Source organism: Lynx canadensis, chromosome B1 (assembly GCF_007474595.2).
Source record: "Lynx canadensis isolate LIC74 chromosome B1, mLynCan4.pri.v2, whole genome shotgun sequence".
Classification (NCBI taxonomy): Eukaryota; Metazoa; Chordata; class Mammalia; order Carnivora; family Felidae; genus Lynx; species Lynx canadensis.
The window spans coordinates 88,803,915-88,822,507 of NC_044306.2; positions in this window are offsets into that span (position 1 = coordinate 88,803,915).

The following is an 18,593-nucleotide window of genomic DNA, read 5'->3' on the forward strand; positions in this document are numbered from 1 at the left end:
ATTTCGCAGTCTGTGAGTTCGAGCCCCGTGTTGGGCTCTGTGCTGACAGCTCAGAGCTTGGAGCCCGCTTCGGATTCTGTGTCTCCCTCTCTTTCTGTCCCTCCCCCATTCATGCTCTGTCTCTGTCTCTCTCTCACTCAAAATAAATAAACATTCATATATTAAAAAATAAAGTTTTGGCTATCAGGAAAGAGGTGACAGAGATTTCCACTTGGTCTTGCCTACTATAAAATCTCTTACTCCATAGGCCAGACCAATGTGGGTATTATTTTCAACTGCTAACCATATCAACTCCATTTATGTACTTGGGATCTGGTGAAATTACCACTAGATGGGGTCTATGGGGTCAGCAGTCTCATTTTAAAGTAAACTTTATCCTTGGCTCCATTTATTACCTAGCACCTGTAATCACCTACTGTAAAGGGAGCCTTGATAGCAATTTAGGTAACTGTGTATATCAGTGTCAACTTAGACCCTGTGCTCACTGATCCTGGAAATGTTTGGGTATGTAGGTCCTCCTGGGGAAGGACTGCAGTAATCATTATAGTGTGCACTTGCCTGAGTATGGCAGAATCCTTCCCTCTTGACACCTGGCCACTTCTTTAGTTAATAAGTTCTGGATATGAAAATTGGTTCAAGGTTGAGAATTGAGCAAGTCATGATGCCTTCCTGTTGGGACAACTGCCTTCATTCTCCTGTTTCTTCATTCTTCCCCTTTTTCTGGTTGTGAAAGTCAAACAACATCCTTACTGACTACCAGCCTATTTGCCCCTTGGGATATTATTGTTGATGAGCTGTCTCCAAACATCCTGCTGGACAATCCTTTTCTGCTGTTCCTCCAGCCTTGAAAGTATATAATAATTTGCCTCTTGATTTCTAACAGTTAAGCTCTACCATCTGAGCTCTGTTTACTTCATGGAACAACATCATCAGGGATATTAAAGGGCCGGCTCTGTGACTGCAGACGGGCTGATATTGAACTTTTCCTGTGGCGCTGGCTCCCCTGTCACCAGACGTTCCTGATGGCCTTGGAAAATGGTACGTCCTGGGGACCTCACATAAAACCTGACCTGGTGATTCTCTTGGCCTCACATAATAATCTATTCCAGCATGCCACTTTACTTGGTCTCCTTATTCCCTTCTCTACTGTCAGTCTAGACAGCTTGAGCATGTCCTCTTTGCTCAGCATTGGTCACAGCCCCCTTTTAGGCCTATCTGAATCACTGGAGGAGTAAGTAACATGTCCCATTCCATGGGGTCCTTGCTAGGGTGATAATTCACTATACCTTTTAGAATGTGCCCCAATTTTGAAATATTACTAATATTTCAAGTCAATAAAATATTGCCTATCCAGTGATATATACTACTCCGCTTGATCAACTTCCCTTAAAATCCTAAAGACAGTCCTTGGCTCATGTTACTGGTATGCCAATAATTGTTATGTTTCCTTCAATGTATAATTCCTTTCCTCCCTTCTTGACCCGGCATTTCCCCAGCCCAATAATCCTGTGATTTAACCCCTGTGATTGACTTAGTAGCTGGGAGAGTTGTTGAAGGGAGTTCCTGAGAGAAGCTCCTGAGTCCTCATAGGAGATGAACCTCTTTAGCGTCTTCGGGCAAGGAGCTCGCTCTTACTACGGAAAAGTACACAAACTGTGAACTCGGAGGATTTAGAACAAAAATATCTGCAGAGACACCACCTTCGGAGGAGTCCATTCAGGAACCCTCAGCTTATGTTCCAGCATTCCAATGAAAGCCGTGATTTTAGAATGGCACACCCACCGTAGCTGGGCATGTAAGCACGTCTGGAACTATGAAACTCCAATTGTGCAGTCTTCTGTTGGATGCTTAGCTCTGTTTGTTCTTTCATTGCAGAGTAAGAGGCTGTCTGAAAGCTACCTCAGAGCCCTGTGGTTCTCACACTGTACCTTTAAGGCCTGAATGTCACATTATCCTTCCGCAAGGCAATAATCCAACTTTTCAGTAATCAGCTTCCATGCCTTCTGAGCATTGTTGCTCTAATATTTTTCAAATGCCTGAATTATTAAATCTGTAAAAGAATTTCCTTCCACAGGGATATTTTCCTAGGTCACCTCTGTGAAATCATTGGTGACTCAAGTGTACCATGTGCAAGCAACTATCTGTGCCCCCGTTCTTCAGAATAGCAACCTCCTTGCCTGACAGTGAGTGACTTAGTCCCAGACCCCATTTTACTGCCTGCTTTCTGGCACTGCTTCCATTTGTTTGGGTCCTCTCAGAAAAATATATTAGAAAGGTTTATACATGCAAGTCATTTACTGAAGAAAATCATCTGAGGGGAAATGGAAAGCCAGAAAAGCGTGGGAGGGGGCTCAGTCCTTGATACAGGTCTGATCCCCATGGAGGAGAGGGGGAAGGAAGGAACTTTGTGTAGGGAAAGTCTTAGACTACTGTGCAATTCTTAGAGATTTTCAGCAAGACAGATAGCCAAATCTGCACATCAGAGAAGTGTGAGTCTCCCAGAGCAGGCCTGCCTTAGTATTTCTGCCATGCCCAGTCATGGACGGTGGGAAGTGTGACTTCTGCACAAATGCAGTGTTCAATTTCAGAGTACAACAGCTGCAACCATCAGTCAGTTTTGCTCCCTGCATTCAGAGATTTGGGAAGAGCATTGTCTTGATTGCTAAAGTCCAGAATGCTTTTCTCCCCTTTAGAGTGCAGATGACCCTTTGGGAAGCCATGTGTTGAAAATGGCAGAAACTCTGTCAGCTTGAGTTCCTGAATGGAGGATGACACTCCCAATTACCGTTATGTGAAAAAGAAATTTCTATTGCATTTAAGCAACATACATTTTGTAGTCTGTTTATAATAGAAGTTAACTCGTTGGTATTTGCATTTACCTTTTGTCTGTGTGCTTTTGCTGACATCTAACAAGCTCTGACCCATATTTTCACAGATCCCACTGTTGCCCACTTGCTAATCTCTATGTTTTTTTGTTTGTTCGTTTGTTTTGTTTTGTTATATTCCAATCCTATAAGCACTAACCTGTCTTCACCCAGGGATTGTCTCTTTCCCCAAGAGGAATCAAATCTTTGAGATGGAAATTATTTAAAATTCCAAGTGCTAATTCTAATTCTTCCCAGTGCTTTGGTCTCTTATCCTGATTACTTATTAGGTTTCTTTTTCTCCTAGTCTCCTTCAGCATCTGCTATTTGTGTATTTCTGAATCCTGTGTATTTGCCTGGTACTTGAAGCATTTTGAATATTCTGATTAATTGAAACTGTCCGTATATTCCCTGACTTTTGCATGTTGGCTAATATAACTTTTTCTTGCCTAAATTAGGGGTTAATGTCCTCCTCTGGTTCCTGGCTTTATGCCTTCTTTGAAATACTATGTTAGTTTCATATCTGGAAATTTTCAATCTTCTGTTTCTCTCTGTTCTCTTATTTTATGACCTCTTGGTTTGGGGCTATCTTCCATAAACTTGGTCCACGGTTTAAAGAGGGAAAGCGGGTGCCTAGATTGTTTTCTGACCTGGTTCAGATTTCCAGCTGTTTGCAAGTCTGTCATTACATAGGGCTCTACTTTAACACAGCCATTTTTCTCTCTGCAGTATTCTCTGATATCTTTCTTCCACTCCCAGGCTATCTGTCCTTTTACAAATGATACAAAGCAGAAAATTTACATAGTTCCCAGTGATATCTTTAATTCCTGAGTTATTTTATGCCTATTTTGTTTAATTGGCCTTATATAGCCTCTTTAAATATTTTTGCCATATGTCACTAATTGGCTATTTTTATAACATTAAACTTTTTGGAAGTTAACATCTTTGCAACTAGTGTAAAACTTTGAAGACAGAAACTAAACATATATGTATATATATATACACACACACACACACATATATATTTAATCTTTAATTCTGTACAGTGTGAAAATATTTAATGTTCTAAAGGGAATTTTTCAAAACTCCCAATTTGAAAGCAAGAATTATTCAGATTGATTGTCCAAATATCCCCGGATTTCTCACTTTTATTTTAATTTAATACAGTGTGGAGCTAATTAGTATAAAAATATTGCTTTTTAATGTAGCACAACTATTCTAATCAAATAATCAAAGAGGGGCACTTTTTGTTAGTCTTTCAAACCACTGTCGTCCTTATTCACCCTCTTTAAAGTTGGTAGGAATGATTAAATGACAATTCTTAAACAGTCTGCAGAATTCAAAATGGTATTTGCTCACTTTGACTTCTAAAACCCTGGATTGTTGACAGGTGTAGGGAACATCCTATACTTTCTACTCTTACCTTGTAAAGTCCTAGCCATACGTACTAACTAACCCAAGCTCTAACTCTTAGAGTTAAAAAAAAAAAAGAAAAGAAAAGAAATCAATATTTGTTTATTTTGGCACACTATATGCATTGACTTCTTTGCAACTGTTCAGTGGAGTTGCAAAATATTGTAATACAATGTGTAGCATAAAGAGTACAGTACTGGGGGAGCAGGGCACCTGGGTAGTTCAGTGAGTTAACTATGCATTTCTTGGGTTTGGGCTCAGGTTATGGTCTCACGGCTTTGTGGGTTTGAGCCCCACATCGGGTTCTGTGCTAGAAGCATGGAACCTGCTTGGGATTCTCTCTCTCTCCCCCACTCTCTGCCCCTCTCTCACTCATGCTGTCTCTGTCTCTCTCAAAATAAATAAATAAACTTAAAAAAAAAGAATAAGGCACTAGGGTTAGCTGTTCTCCAAACTGAGTCTTGAGGTCTTTGTAAGTGAATAGTAAAAGTTACAATGAGACTAGCTTTGGAGATGGGACCAGATATAATATGTAAACACTCAGCATTGGACAGAAACATTGGTAAAGCTACCATACTAAATAAATGGTAGTTGTTATGAGGAGGAATAAGAGGAAAAAAAGAAGGACACAGGCAAAAAGAAAAAAAAAGGGAGAGGGAAGAGAAGAAAGGGGATGGGAGAAAGGCATAAAAATCCTCCCCATATACCTGGTTATACACTGTTCTGTAATCCTTACAAAGATTATTATGAACACTGTAATGAATTATTTTAAATTCATTCTGAAAGAATTTTTTTTTTTAAGAACTGTTAAATATTATTAAGCATCTGACTTCAGCTCAGGTCATGATGTTGTAGATTGTGAGTTTGAGCCCCATGTCGGGCTCTGTGCTGACAGCTCAGAGCCTGGAACCTGCTTAGGGATTCTGTGTCTCCCTCTCTCTCTGCCCATGCCCCATTCATGCTCTGTCTCTCTCTCTTTCAAAAAAATAATCGTTACAAAAAAAAAAAAGAACTTTTAACATTAGAAAGCTGATATCAATTTCAATTAATGGAAACTGTATGTATGTATGTATGTATGTATGTGTATATTTATTTATTCTGAAGTTAGCTTACATACAGTGTAGTCTTGACTTCAGGAGTAGATTACCATGATTCATCATTTACATACAACACCCAGTGCTCATCCCAACAAGTGCCCTCCTCACTGCCCATCCCCCATTTTCCCCACCTCCCCAACCCACTGCCCCCATTAGCCCTCAGTTTGTTCTCTTCATATAAGAGTCCTTTATGGTTTGCCAATTTCCCTGTTTTTATTTTATTTTTCCTTCCCTTCCCCTATGGTCATCTGTTGAGTTTTTCAAATTCTACACATGAGTGAAATCATATGATGCCCATCTTTCTCTGATTGACTTATTTGGCTTAGCATAATACCCTCCTGTTCCATTCATGTTGTTGCAAATGAAAGATTTTATTCTTTTTGATCGCTGAGTAATATTCCAGTGTGTGTGTGTGTGTGTGTGTGTGTGTGTATGTGTGTACATATATATGTGTGCACATACATATATATACCACGTCTTTATCCACTCATCAGTTGATGGACATTTGGGCTTTTTCTGTATTTTGGCTATTGCTGATAGTGCTGCTAAAAACATTGGAGTGCATGTGTCCCTTTAAAATTTATTTTAATCTTTATTTATTTCTGAGACAGAGAGACAGAATACAAGCGGGAGAGACACAGAGAGAGAGGGAGACACAGAATCCACAGCAGGCTCCAGGCTCTGAGCTGTCAGCACAGAGCCCAACGCATGTCTCAAACTCATGAACCTTGAGATCATGACCTGAGCCAAAGTTGGTCGCTCAACTGACTGAGCCACCCTGGCACCCCTACATGTGTCCCTTTAAGTCAGCACTCCTGTATCCCTTGGGTAAGTTCCTAGTAGTGCAATACTCCATACTGTTTTCCAGAGTGGCTGCACCAGTTTGCATTCCCACCAACAGCGCAAAAAGGTTTCCCTTTCTCCACATCCTCACCAACATCTGTTGTTTCTGGAGTTGCTAATTTAGCCACTCTGACCAGTGTGAGGTGGTATCTCAATGTGATTTTAATTTGTATTCCCTTAATGATCAGCGATGTTGAGCATCTTTTCATGTGTCTGCTAGCCATCCAAATGTCTTCTTTGGAAAGCAATAACCACTGGATTATTTGTTTTTCAGGTTTTGAGTTTTGTAAGTTCTTTAGAGATTTTTGATACTAACCCTTTATCTGATATGTCATTTGCAAATATCTTCTCCCATGCCATCAGCTGCCTTTTAATTTTGTTGATTGTTTCCCTTGCAGTGCAGAAGCTTCTTATCTTGATGAGGTCCTAATAGTTCATTTTTGCTTTTATTTCCCTTGCCTTCGTGGACATGTCAAGTAAGAAGTTGCTGCAGCTGAGGTCAAAGAGATCGCTACCTGTTTTCTCTTCTAGGATTTTGATGGTTTCCTGTCTCACATTGAGATATTGCATCCATTTGAAATTTATTTTTGTGTATGGTGTAAGAAGGTGGTCCAGGTTCATAGTTCTGCATGTTACTGTCCATTTCTCCCAGCACCACTTTCTGTCTTTTGTCCACTGGATACTCTTTCCTGCTTTGTCAAACATTAGTTGGTAATATATTGTGGGTCCAATTCTGGGTTCTCTATTCTATTCCATTGGTATATGTGTCTGTTTTGGTGCCAATACCATACTGTCTTGGTGATTACAGCTTTGTAGTACAAGTTAAAGTCCAGGATTGTAATGTCTCCAGCTTTGGTTTTCTTTTTCAAGATTACTTTGGCTATGCGGAGTCTTTTCTGGTTCCATACAAATTTTAGGATAGTTTGTTCCAGCTCTGTGAAGAATGTTGGTGCTATTTTGATTGGAATTGCATTGAATGTGTAGATTGCTTTGGGTAGTACCAACATTTTGACAATATGTGTTCTTCCAACCTATGAGTATGGAATGTTTTTCCATTTATTTGAGGCTTCTTCAATTTCTTTCATAAGCTTTCTATAGTTTTAAGCATTCATATCTTGTTACTTCTTTAGTTAGGTTTATTTCCTAGGTATTTCATGGTTCTTCATGCAATTATATATGGGATCGATTCCTTGATATCTCTTTCTGTTGCTTCATTGTTGGTGTATAGAAATGCAAACAATTTCTGTGCATTGATTATATATCCTGCGACTTTGCTGAATTCATGTATCAGCTCTAGCAGTTTTTTGTGGAGTCTTTCTGGTTTTCCATGTAAAATATCATGTCATCTGCGAAGAGTGGAAGTTTGACCTCTTCCTCACTAATTTGGATGCCTTTTCTTTTTCTTTCTTTCTTTCTTTTTTTTTTTTTTTTTTGTCTGATTGCTGATGCTAGGATTTCCAACAGTATGTTAAACAATAGTGGTGAGAGTGGACATCCTGTCATGTTCCCGATCTCACAGAGAAAGCTCTCAGTTTTTCTCCTTTGAGGATAATATTGGCTGTGGGCCGTTCATATATGGCTTTTATGATGTTAAGGTATGTTCCTTCTATCCTGACTTTCTTGAGGGTTTTTATTAAGAAAGGGTGCTGTATTTTGTCAAATGCTTTTTCTGTATCTATTGACAGGATCATACAGTTCTTATCCTTTCCTATTAATGTGGGCTACCACTTTGTCAATCAACAGATATTTTGGTTGTTAAATTCTTTTTTCTTCTTTTCTTCTCGCTCTCTCTTTTTTTTTCTTTCTTTCTTTTTTTTTTTTTTAATTTGCCACAGACCTGGTTATATCACTTTTTGGCTCTATCTCCTGGGGAAAGTCATTTAGATTCTTTGTAAAGTGATAATTAATACCTCTCTGCAATTTAACTATCTTGAGGAATAGATGTTCTTCACAAGATTGTTTTCTTTTAAACTTTCAACTGAACTTTCTTTAAATTAACTTCTTTGACTAAATTAAGCTTTAAATAACTTTATCAACCTGTTGTAGACTGTTACAGTAAATACAACTGAAATGATTTTAGCTCATTTGTCTCTCTTCTTTCTCTGCTGCCCTCTCTGTCCTTTTTGTGTTTTTTTCCCCCTATTCTCCTCTCTCTCTTTTCCTTCTCAGATTTACATTCAGATAAAGTTTTTTTTCTCTTTTCAATTTTAGCATTTTCAGTCCTAGTTTTGAGTGTGTTACATGTGTGTCTATAGCTTGTGAATGAGTATATCTGTATATAGAATTCTTTATTTCTGAACCCATTTTAAAGTAATAATTTTAAAATATTTCTAAAAGCCCTTTGTTTATATTGTTTTATATGTTCAATTAACATTTGAAAGATAACTTCCTTATTTTCCTTCATTTTATTTCTGCTTAAAATATCAGAGCTGTCATTTTAAAGCATTACTAAAAATAAAATGGAAGAAAAGTTAATTCTAAGAGAAAGACCAAAAGGAAAACAAAGCAAAAAAAACAATCCAAACCACCTTCCAAATGCCTTTCATCATACTCTGCAAGGTACTGAAATAGAGTTTTCTATTCCTGTCACATCCAGTTGCAGGATTTACCAGAAGTGGACCTTGTTCCAGTTAGATGAAGTAAGATTACCCTGAAAGCTGCTGATCTGTTTTCAGAAGAATTGTTACAATCCTTGAGAGAAATTGTTTAGAGTAATAGAATTTTAGCAGAAATGAATCTGTTACTACCTGGGAAAAAAATTGTTACAGGCACCGAGACTTAAGATGCCAAACTTGCAATTTTGATCATGGTTTATGAAATTAGGACATAGAGGAAGGGAAATACATTGGAAGAGAGTTTTATTATTTTTTTCAACAGAAACTTAAACCCCTGTGAATTGGACCATTTCATTTTTTTTTTTTCTCTAGATAGCTCTTAGACAATAGTTATTACTCACACCGGCAATGAACTTCACTTGCATGTCAGTTCACAGTAATACCTCCCTCTTCCCTGGCTAATCCAAATGATGAAAGGAACACAGGCTATTTTCTTTTGTGAAAGCTTTATCTTCAGGGACGAAATTTTAAAAATAACATTTCTTTGGAAACACTAAATTGATCAGGTGTCAATCTAGAATAAGTTATGGGGTCAATCATCAACCTATAAGTCACTATAGTCCACTTATAACTTAGGAATTTATTTCTTAACCAAGTACAATTACATTTTACGTAAGTATATCTAGGTGACATTGCTATAGGCAAGACTTGAGAATCAAAGGCTACGTTTGACCCTAAACAAGGAAGTGTGTCCTTTACATACAAAACTGACAAAAATATTATGAAAAATAAAGAGAAATTGAAGTTTCTGCCCACAGTTTCACATTTTAAAATGCAGTGTTTTGTTTTTTTTGTTTTGCTTTGTTTTGCTTTTGTTTGTTTGTTTGTTTGTTTGTTTGTTTGCTTTTTAACTGGCTTAGTCTGTTCAGGCTGCTAAAACAAAATATTATAGACTGGGTAGTTTATAAATAACAAATTTATTTCTCACAGCCCTGGAGCCTGGAAGTCTGAGATCGGGGTGCCACATTGTCATAAGAGGTCCCTCTTCTGAGTTGCTGATTTATCCTTGTACCTTTATGGTAGAAGGGGCTAAGAAGCTCTGTGGGACCTCTGTCATAATATAGGACATTAATCCCATTCATGAGGGTTCCACCCTCCTGGTCTAATCGCCTCTGAAAGGTCCCACCTCCTAATACCTTCCACACTGGGCATTAGATTTTCAATATACGGATTTGAAGGGACACATTCAGACCATGCAATAATAGTGGGGCAAAAGGAATCACAAGATAAATACAATTTTTTTGTGTGTATGTGAAATGTAAACTCAATCTAGTCATTTCACTCAAATCTGTCTTTGCTCCTTATGACTCAAGATGTCAATTAAGCAAAATAAACAAGAAACAATTAGTAATTTCTTAAATTGAAGGTTTTTCTAACTACTAAAACATTGCTAAGGATCCACTGTTGATCACAAGGCCTATGATGTAGGCAACTTGTCTCCTCACTCCTATTCTTTTCATTGTGGTCACTGCTTAACATACCCCTGTGATTATATCAGCAACTGATTGCTTCCTTAGCCCCTAGGAACATTTTTGGCACAATTATTTTGGATTAACCCAAAATACATAATTTAGCAATATTGTGCTCCAGGTTTTTTCCTTTTTTTTTCTTTTTATTTTCCCTATTTTCCTTGTTCTATGATCTCCAAAATCACTATAGCATTTATTACTGAAAATTCCAAGCATATGCATGTTAGCAACATCATAGCCAAAGTAGACACATAATATAGACTTTAGAGAAAATGTACAATGTTTAATGGGGCACGTATATTTAGACCAAAGAACTCATTCAAGTTTCTAAAACTATAGTAATAGTGAAGAAAAACTTCCTGATCTGTGAAGAAGCAGCAAGGTATCTTTGACACAGCAAGCATTGGATACAACGATTTTGCCCTGTTACTTAATAACTTACTCTGAGAATAAAAATTAGCTTTCTATGTCTGTACTTCTTTTGTAAAATGAGAAAAAATATTAACTATGTCCTTTATTGTTGGTACGATATAATTAAATATAATTAAATTATCTGTGTTGATGTGCCTATCACAGGATTTGCCATATAGTCAAGAAATACTAGTTTCCCTGTCCAATGAATGTGAATCTGCCTTCCATGTTCCAATAAAAACACTTGTGTACTTTAGACTTGGAAAAAACCCCCTATTGTTGTGAGTGCAGCAATGCAATCTCGTGTTTTATTATTTTGGACAAATCACTTTCCTTCAGTGGATATCCAGAACTGCTAACTTACATCAGAGTATAAATATGGTAGGTATAATTATGCAAGAGGATTATAATACCATCATTTTACTTCTGGTCTCAGCAGAAGTGTCTAGACAATATTGAGGAGAATAAAGTGGTTTTTATCTCAGCCTATGGAAGAGACTACGAGGCAGAGAGTAGCCTTGTTAAATGTGAGAAGAGGATTTTAAATGGGGAGAATTTTTGTTCCCTGAGTACAACCTCCCCCCCTCCCCAGCCCTTGATATGAAGGGCCCCTTCAACTTCAAGGGCCCACTTGTCCCTTCAAGTGGAAAGAAGTCTTCAAAGTGACCAAGAGGAGAGCTTGATATATGTTCCCCGGGGACTCAAGAGCCAGAAGTGAGGCCACACAAATAGGAGGAAGGTGTAATGGTTGCATAGGAAGAAAATCATTATGCACCCACAGATTTTATTGCAAAAAAAAAAAAAAAAAAAAGAATGTTTGAGTATACACGCTCCAAATGCGTTCAGTCAAGGAAAATAACCAGGAAAGGGTCAATTTTGAGTCTGTCAAAGGGAGACAACTGAAAGGGTGAAAATACCTTGGGCTAAATCTTATCAAACCACCAGACACCCAAGGGATAAGCAAGGAGTGGCAAAATGACAAGGCATGAAATGTCTTGCACCCACCCAGTGAGGATTGTAGTCCAGCTATCCGCAGGGTTAGAGAATTTCAAAACAACAGCAACAATAACACCACCCCTCCCCCCCCCCCAAAAAAAAAGATCTAGGAGCAAAATTGCTTCATCTTGTGAATTACATTCTTTGTTTATGCAGACATGGTGTTTGCAGAACCCTCAAGTGAGGAGGAATTTATCTCTAAAACGCACTATTATGCACAAGTTCAAGACTTGTCTTATTTTTGCATTCAGATTGCACAAAATATCTCTACCTCAACATTGTAATAATGCTGACTGGCTAATTTTTTTAGATATATTTGCAGTCCAGAAACTGCTAAGATATAACAGTGTAGCAATATAAGTGAAGTGAGTACTTTCCAGTCCTTTTCTGCTTGCTTTCTTTCGCATACTTTGGAAAGGTCAAACCATGGAATTTCCAAAATAGGAGAAGCAGCAGGGGAAACAAAATAAATAAATTGTAGCTCCCTCCTTTTTAACCTACCCTATTGGTTGATATTCCATTCTTCTGTTTATATAGGTATGTGGTTGTAGCACAACCTGTGAGTAAACAGAAATAGGCCGATCTAATAAATTATTTTATAATCTGTTTCCTCTCTGTCTGTTTGAGTTTTACAAAGATCTGTAAACAAGTGGACGTAACAATAATTTTCCGAACAATATATTTGCCCTTACCCATATCAATAACAAATAGTGTTTTTTAAAAATATTTTTATCAAGATTCGGTTTGAAATCTGTTTTCTGATTGACTATTTGCTACTAGAAATAGTCCAAAGCAAAGAGAATTAAACTATATCCTACAATTTACTAAAATATTGGAGCATAGAATAAGGATTGCTAGGTACAAAAGGTATATACCATCTTGTCTTTTTTTTTTTTTCAGTAAATGGTAATAGGCTTATATTCATCTAAACATAAGCCAAGTAAACAGATGTTTTTACACGTAAAAGAAAACCCTGAATTGTTGAATTGCTCTAGTATAACTGGGTTCAAACAGACACTTGAGGGTTTAAGAGGGAATGCCATGACCAACAAATCCAGACGTTCCTTGAGCTCAGCTAAATCCAACAGAAACATTCAGCTTTATGCTTTTACCCTTGAGACAGCTTGAATTCAATAGCTATTTGCAGAGTTATGCGATGGTAAGACAAAAATGAATGTACCATGTAAAACAGTGTTTCAAATAACATAGTGGTTTGAAGACATTTATTCTGATTTTTATAAGGCTTTATTTCTTTCTTACAAGTTGGTTTAGCTTGTTAAAAGAATATTACCCTCTTAAAAAATATAAACTTTTTCTCCTTAAGGACAACATAAACATAGTTAACCTACATCGTCACATTCTTCCAAGACTAATATTGAATAAAAGAGGGCATTGTGTGGACAGTCAGCAATTCTTTCTCTGCTCAATACCCCTGAAACTGTAATTATCTGAGGTGTTGCTATAAATCCAGTATTTGCAACATAAATTCTTTAGAGAGTGAGGTAATCGCACGTGTCATAAGGGAAGAAAAAAGTTTCATGTTCACTTTTTTCCCATCATTGAATTTATACTTCAGAAGAAATAGGGTAAACATTATGCAGTCCAATGCATGAACTCATTTAAAAAAAACTACTTTAAACAACACATCTAGTAATTATAGTAACAGTTTGTCTTGTTACTAATGAATGTAAAACTGCTAATGACATTACTGTTGTTGTTATTTTGTTGTTGTTGTTGTTATTTTTAATGCTTTGTGGGCATATTATTTGACAGGTTTCCACATTGACATTGTTTCTCATGGCCTTTTGTATAAAATTCAAACATTTCCATACCATCCTACCTAAATTTAAATCATTCTTACCTCTTCCAATTTGCTCTACTGTACAAGTTCACGGTTACCCCAAAATTGCTTTCATTAGGAACTTGTAGAGCAGACTGAACTTGCCAATAAAATATCCTTAGAAAGTTATTGCCAAGAAACTGTGCGCATTTTTTGGTTATTGTTTGTTTTCAGAGTCTTTGCTAACACACACACACACACACACACACACACACACACAGAGGAATTATTTATAATTCCTAAGCATTCTGAGAGAGGCCCACCTTCAAGGTTTAGGAGTGGGTCAGGTCCAGAAGTCTCCGTCCCGGTTCCTGTGAGTCAATGTATTGCAACATGGAACCCTGTAGTAAACCACAGTGAAAGGCATTGAACTCCCAAAACTCTTAGCTTTCTCTCAAGTGCTTCAGGGTGCATTTCCACAGATTCTTATTAAAATTAATGGCTACTGTGAACAAGACAGGGAGCACCAAAGACATAACCTCTGCCCTACTGCAGTTTCCAGTCTAGTAGAGGACACATTTTAAACATGGAAACAAAGACATGTACAATATGTATCATAACAGAAAATGCCCATGCTAGAAGAATTTGGCTATGACGGCATCATCTAATAACACAGATTTATTTTCTCACACTAAAGAAACGCTATTGTGACAGATAATAATTTCTGAAGATGTTCCCACCAATATATTCTATCTTAAATGCTCTTTGTACAATGGAGAGGTAGATTTTATGGCTTCTCTTGCATTTGGTGAGGCTCAGCTATGGCAAATCTGACAATATATGACTTTTGTGGCTAAATTTTAAGAGGAAATAAAGCTTCTGCTTTTCTGCTTCATCCTTTTGGGATTCTTGATCCTGGAAAAGAGCTACCGTGTTGTGCAGAAGCCAAACAGCTACATGGATTGGCCAGGTGAAGGTGTTCCAGTCCGACCCCCAGATCCGGCTGAAGTCTCGGCCAAGAGGTAGCATCAACCTCTACTATCCGAGTGAGTGCATCTTCAGATGATTCCAGCCCCGCCTTCAAACCTCCCCAGCTGACCCTGAATGGAATAGGAATGAACTGTCCTTGATAAACAGCAGATTTGTGCGTGAAGTTAGAATTAATGTTGTTGAGGGGCACCTGGGTGGTTTGGTGGGTTTGACTTCGGCTCAGGTCATGATCTCACAGTTTGTGGGTTCAAGCCCTATGTCGGGTTCTGTGCTGACAGCTCAGAGCCTGGAGCCTGCTTCGGATTCTGTGTCTCCCCCTCTCTATGTCCCTTCCCTGCTCGTGCCTTGTCTCTCTCAAAAATAAATAAAAATTTAAAAAAAAAGAATTAATGTTGTTTTAGGATTGTCTGAGCAGACTTTGGTACTTTGGTACCTGTGAGTGGGGTGCTAGCAAAATTCAAATAGATGACACAGATTGAGATCTACAGATATAGATATATCATCACTTCGAAGCACGTACCATGATGAGCCATTGTATTTAGATCATCATTATTGTTGCTCAGGTCCCAGGACTGCTAGTTCTCCCTGCCCTCAGCCATCAATATTTTTTCTAATGGTAGTTAATTAATTGTCCATTAACCTCTTCCTCCATGGTTCTAATTCCCTTACAAACTAAATATTTAAACGCCTATTACTTCTTTAAATAATAATTATAATATTCAATTACTGAGTAAAGAATTCAGTAAAGAATCCTACTGGGCAGGATTAGAAGTGGTTGCAGTTCTAAATTCCAATTCGGCCATGATTTTAAAGCAATGGAGATTAAGGGGATACTCACATGTATGGGTAGGAGCGATCCTTCACATCTCCCTTGCCTCTCTTTCAATGTCCTCCCTTTAGAGGGAAAAAGTGTTATGCGTACCTAACGTTTTTTCATCTTATTAACCACCTGCCAGTGTAAATATAAAGTTCTGTGTAAGGCACTGGTATGAATGGGAACAGCGTATGTATTTATTTACTCCTTTTGGAAATTTTGCATCATTGCCTTCGTGTACATCTTGTTATTCTAAATGGTGGTCGATAAAATTATTTGTTTGCTATGCAATTGCTCTACATGACTAGAAAGGTTTGAAGCTTAACTGTTTCGAAAGTCTGTGTACGCATGTGTCAGTGAGATCAGGAATTTCTGACCATTCGCATATCAGAATTTCAAATCCCTATGTCAAAATGTCTTAAGACTTAAAAACGTAAAGCCTAGGAACATGTTCTATTTTTTTAAACGTTTAGACAACCACTCCTGTTTTCTACTGCTAGAGGACAGAAGAGTTCAAGTGGACAAAGGGAGAGAGAAGTCATCATGTTTTATGGACTCTCTTCTCTAGTGCATTTTGAGCTCTAAAGAAACGTGGTGGCCAAAATCTTTGCTGGGATTCTGGCATCCTGTGATACAAATATCAGAAATGAAGAGAGAGAATGCTCAGTTTGTGCCTTTATTGTCCTGCCACTCACTTCCTCCAACCATATGTCATTAATAAAGCTAATGGGGTTTTGGCACCAAATCAACTGGAAAGGGATGTGGTAAAAGTGGGGGTAGACGAAAGTGGATGATAGGAGCAAGGAAAGCACTCACAGGTCCTCCGTGTAAGGAGCGGCAGCCCCATCAGCCTTCCCTTTGGTCGCTCCCTGACAGGGCTGGGGCCCTTCTCCAAGTGACTGTGTCTCATGCATTCATGGGCCGCTTTCACACCACAGCCCCTTTTGTTCAGATCTGAAAATACAGCTCATTGCTTTCCTCCCCTCAGCTGCCATATGGCTTTGTGGAAACTGGCCTAAAAGGAAGCAGGGGGAAAAAAAACCCTAGAAATAAAACAACCAACAGATGAAATTGATTTATTTTCGGCATTAAGAGATGGGGGTGGAGGCCTTTCAGAAACATAAAACCTTGCGCTGAGCCGGCAAACAGGCTGCTCGTATGACAGCGTTTGTATACGTTTTTCCAAAAAAATAACATGTGGCAGAAAATAGAAGCCCCATTGTTTTACCGAACTACTGTATCCAATTTGAATGAAACGCAATTTTCAAGCTTAAGTAAACCGACTTCCCAGTTTGCCAGCGTACTTTAGTTTTAGCTGGACAAAATACTCCAGAACTTTAAAATATGTACTGAACATCAGCCTTCTCGAAGTTTATCTTACTCAAAAACTTTCGCAAATAATTCTAGACTGTAAATCACTTTATTTTAGTTCCTCTGCTTTAAGCTTCTCGACTGAGGCCGTTCTCAATTGCTTTAAAAGCCTAGTTAAATACGTCTAAATGGTGGGTTTGGAAATGACATCTTGTCACTATGTACAGATGCGACAGGAGTGCTGAAAACACAAGCTAATGATGGAGATATATTTGAAAAGACAGTTGGATCTCTGAACAAATTTGCCATATTGAAACATTTAAATTAAGAACAGGAATATTGAGTTCTACAAGACTATTCTATAAGACTGTACTTTTTTCGTTTGGACATTGAAAATGGTAAATAAAAGGGAGTATCATTGACACAGGTATATAGAAGTGAAATTAATTTATCGATATTTATAGTCTGGTGCTCACATGTACGTTGCTAAAACACACATGTTATTTTCTATGAGTTCCCTGTATTTATTCAATAGCTATAAGCACTGGGTTACCTCTTCTTGGTTTCTGAACTTTTATTTTAAACCTAGGTTGAAATATATCAGAATAAACTGAATGCATAGGAAAACCTAGGCGGTACATACTTAGGTTGCTTCTTAATTTATTTAAGAAAAAACAAAATCAGAAAGATGCCTACATTCGATGGTGTACATGACATTGAGGCAGAGTTGTAAGTTTAGCTCTATCGCTAATACATTATTTGACTTTAGCAATTCATTTAATGTCCTCTAACTTTGTTTTTTTATGTTTTATTCTTATTTTATTTTTATTTTTTTTAAGTTGATTTATTGTGAGAGAGAGAGACAGTGCAAGTGGGGGAAGGGCAGAGAGAGGGAGAGTGAGAATCCCATGCAGGCCTCACGCTGTCAGCACAGAGCCCGATGCAGGACTCTAACTCACGAAACCGCAAGATCATGACCTGAGCTGAAACCAAGACTCAGACACTTAACTGACTGAGCCAGCCAGGTGCCCTTGTGCTTTTTGTTTTTTGTTTGTTTGTTTGTTTTGTTTTTCTTTTTTTTATGTCTTAGAATTTTCCAAAAATTCTTTTTTTTAAATTTTTTTTTTTTTTCAACGTTTATTTATTTTTGGGACAGAGAGAGACAGAGCATGAACGGGGGAGGGGCAGAGAGAGAGGGAGACACAGAATCAGAAACAGGCTCCAGGCTCTGAGCCATCAGCCCAGAGCCCGACGCGGGGCTCGAACTCGCGGACCGCGAGATCGTGACCTGGCTGAAGTCGGACGCTTAACCGACTGCGCCACCCAGGCGCCCCAAATTTTCCAAAAATTCTTTAAGAAACATATCTTTGTATTTAAAAGAAATCTTGTTCCAAAGGCTTGTATTTCAATACACAAAATTAGTACTACTCTTGAAATCTTTAGATTTCTAGAGGAAGTTGCTTCAAGAGATTCTGCACCTCTCCTTCTGTCTTTTGGGTCATCCCTAGGCAACTTTTTTTTGATAAACCAGTTGTTTGATTTGTAAAAATATGTATCATTTTAAAGTTGAATTATGAGAAAACAAATTGAGGGTGTAAGTTTATCATGGCATCTGGGTGTTGGTAGTTTTGACAGAAGAGGCTCCGGTCCCCACTTGGAACATACGTCTATGGGCAAGACATTTTTGAGATCCAAGCCAGGCAGGTAAATTTTGAGGACTTATGCTATTTAGAGGAGGCAGTATTTAAGAACTTTAAATGGCTAAGAGTTCTATTTATATACTACACACACACACACACACATGATATTTACATAATATTCTGTGACATACATTTTAAGTAAGAGATACTTATAGCTATAACTATTTAGGAGAGAAATTTGTTAAGAAAGGAATCTAAAAGAAAAAAAAAACCTCTCCTTTGGTTTTTCTGCTGAAAGTCAGATTAATTTTTATTAAGACCACATGGCATTTGGCACTGTGCTTTAGAAT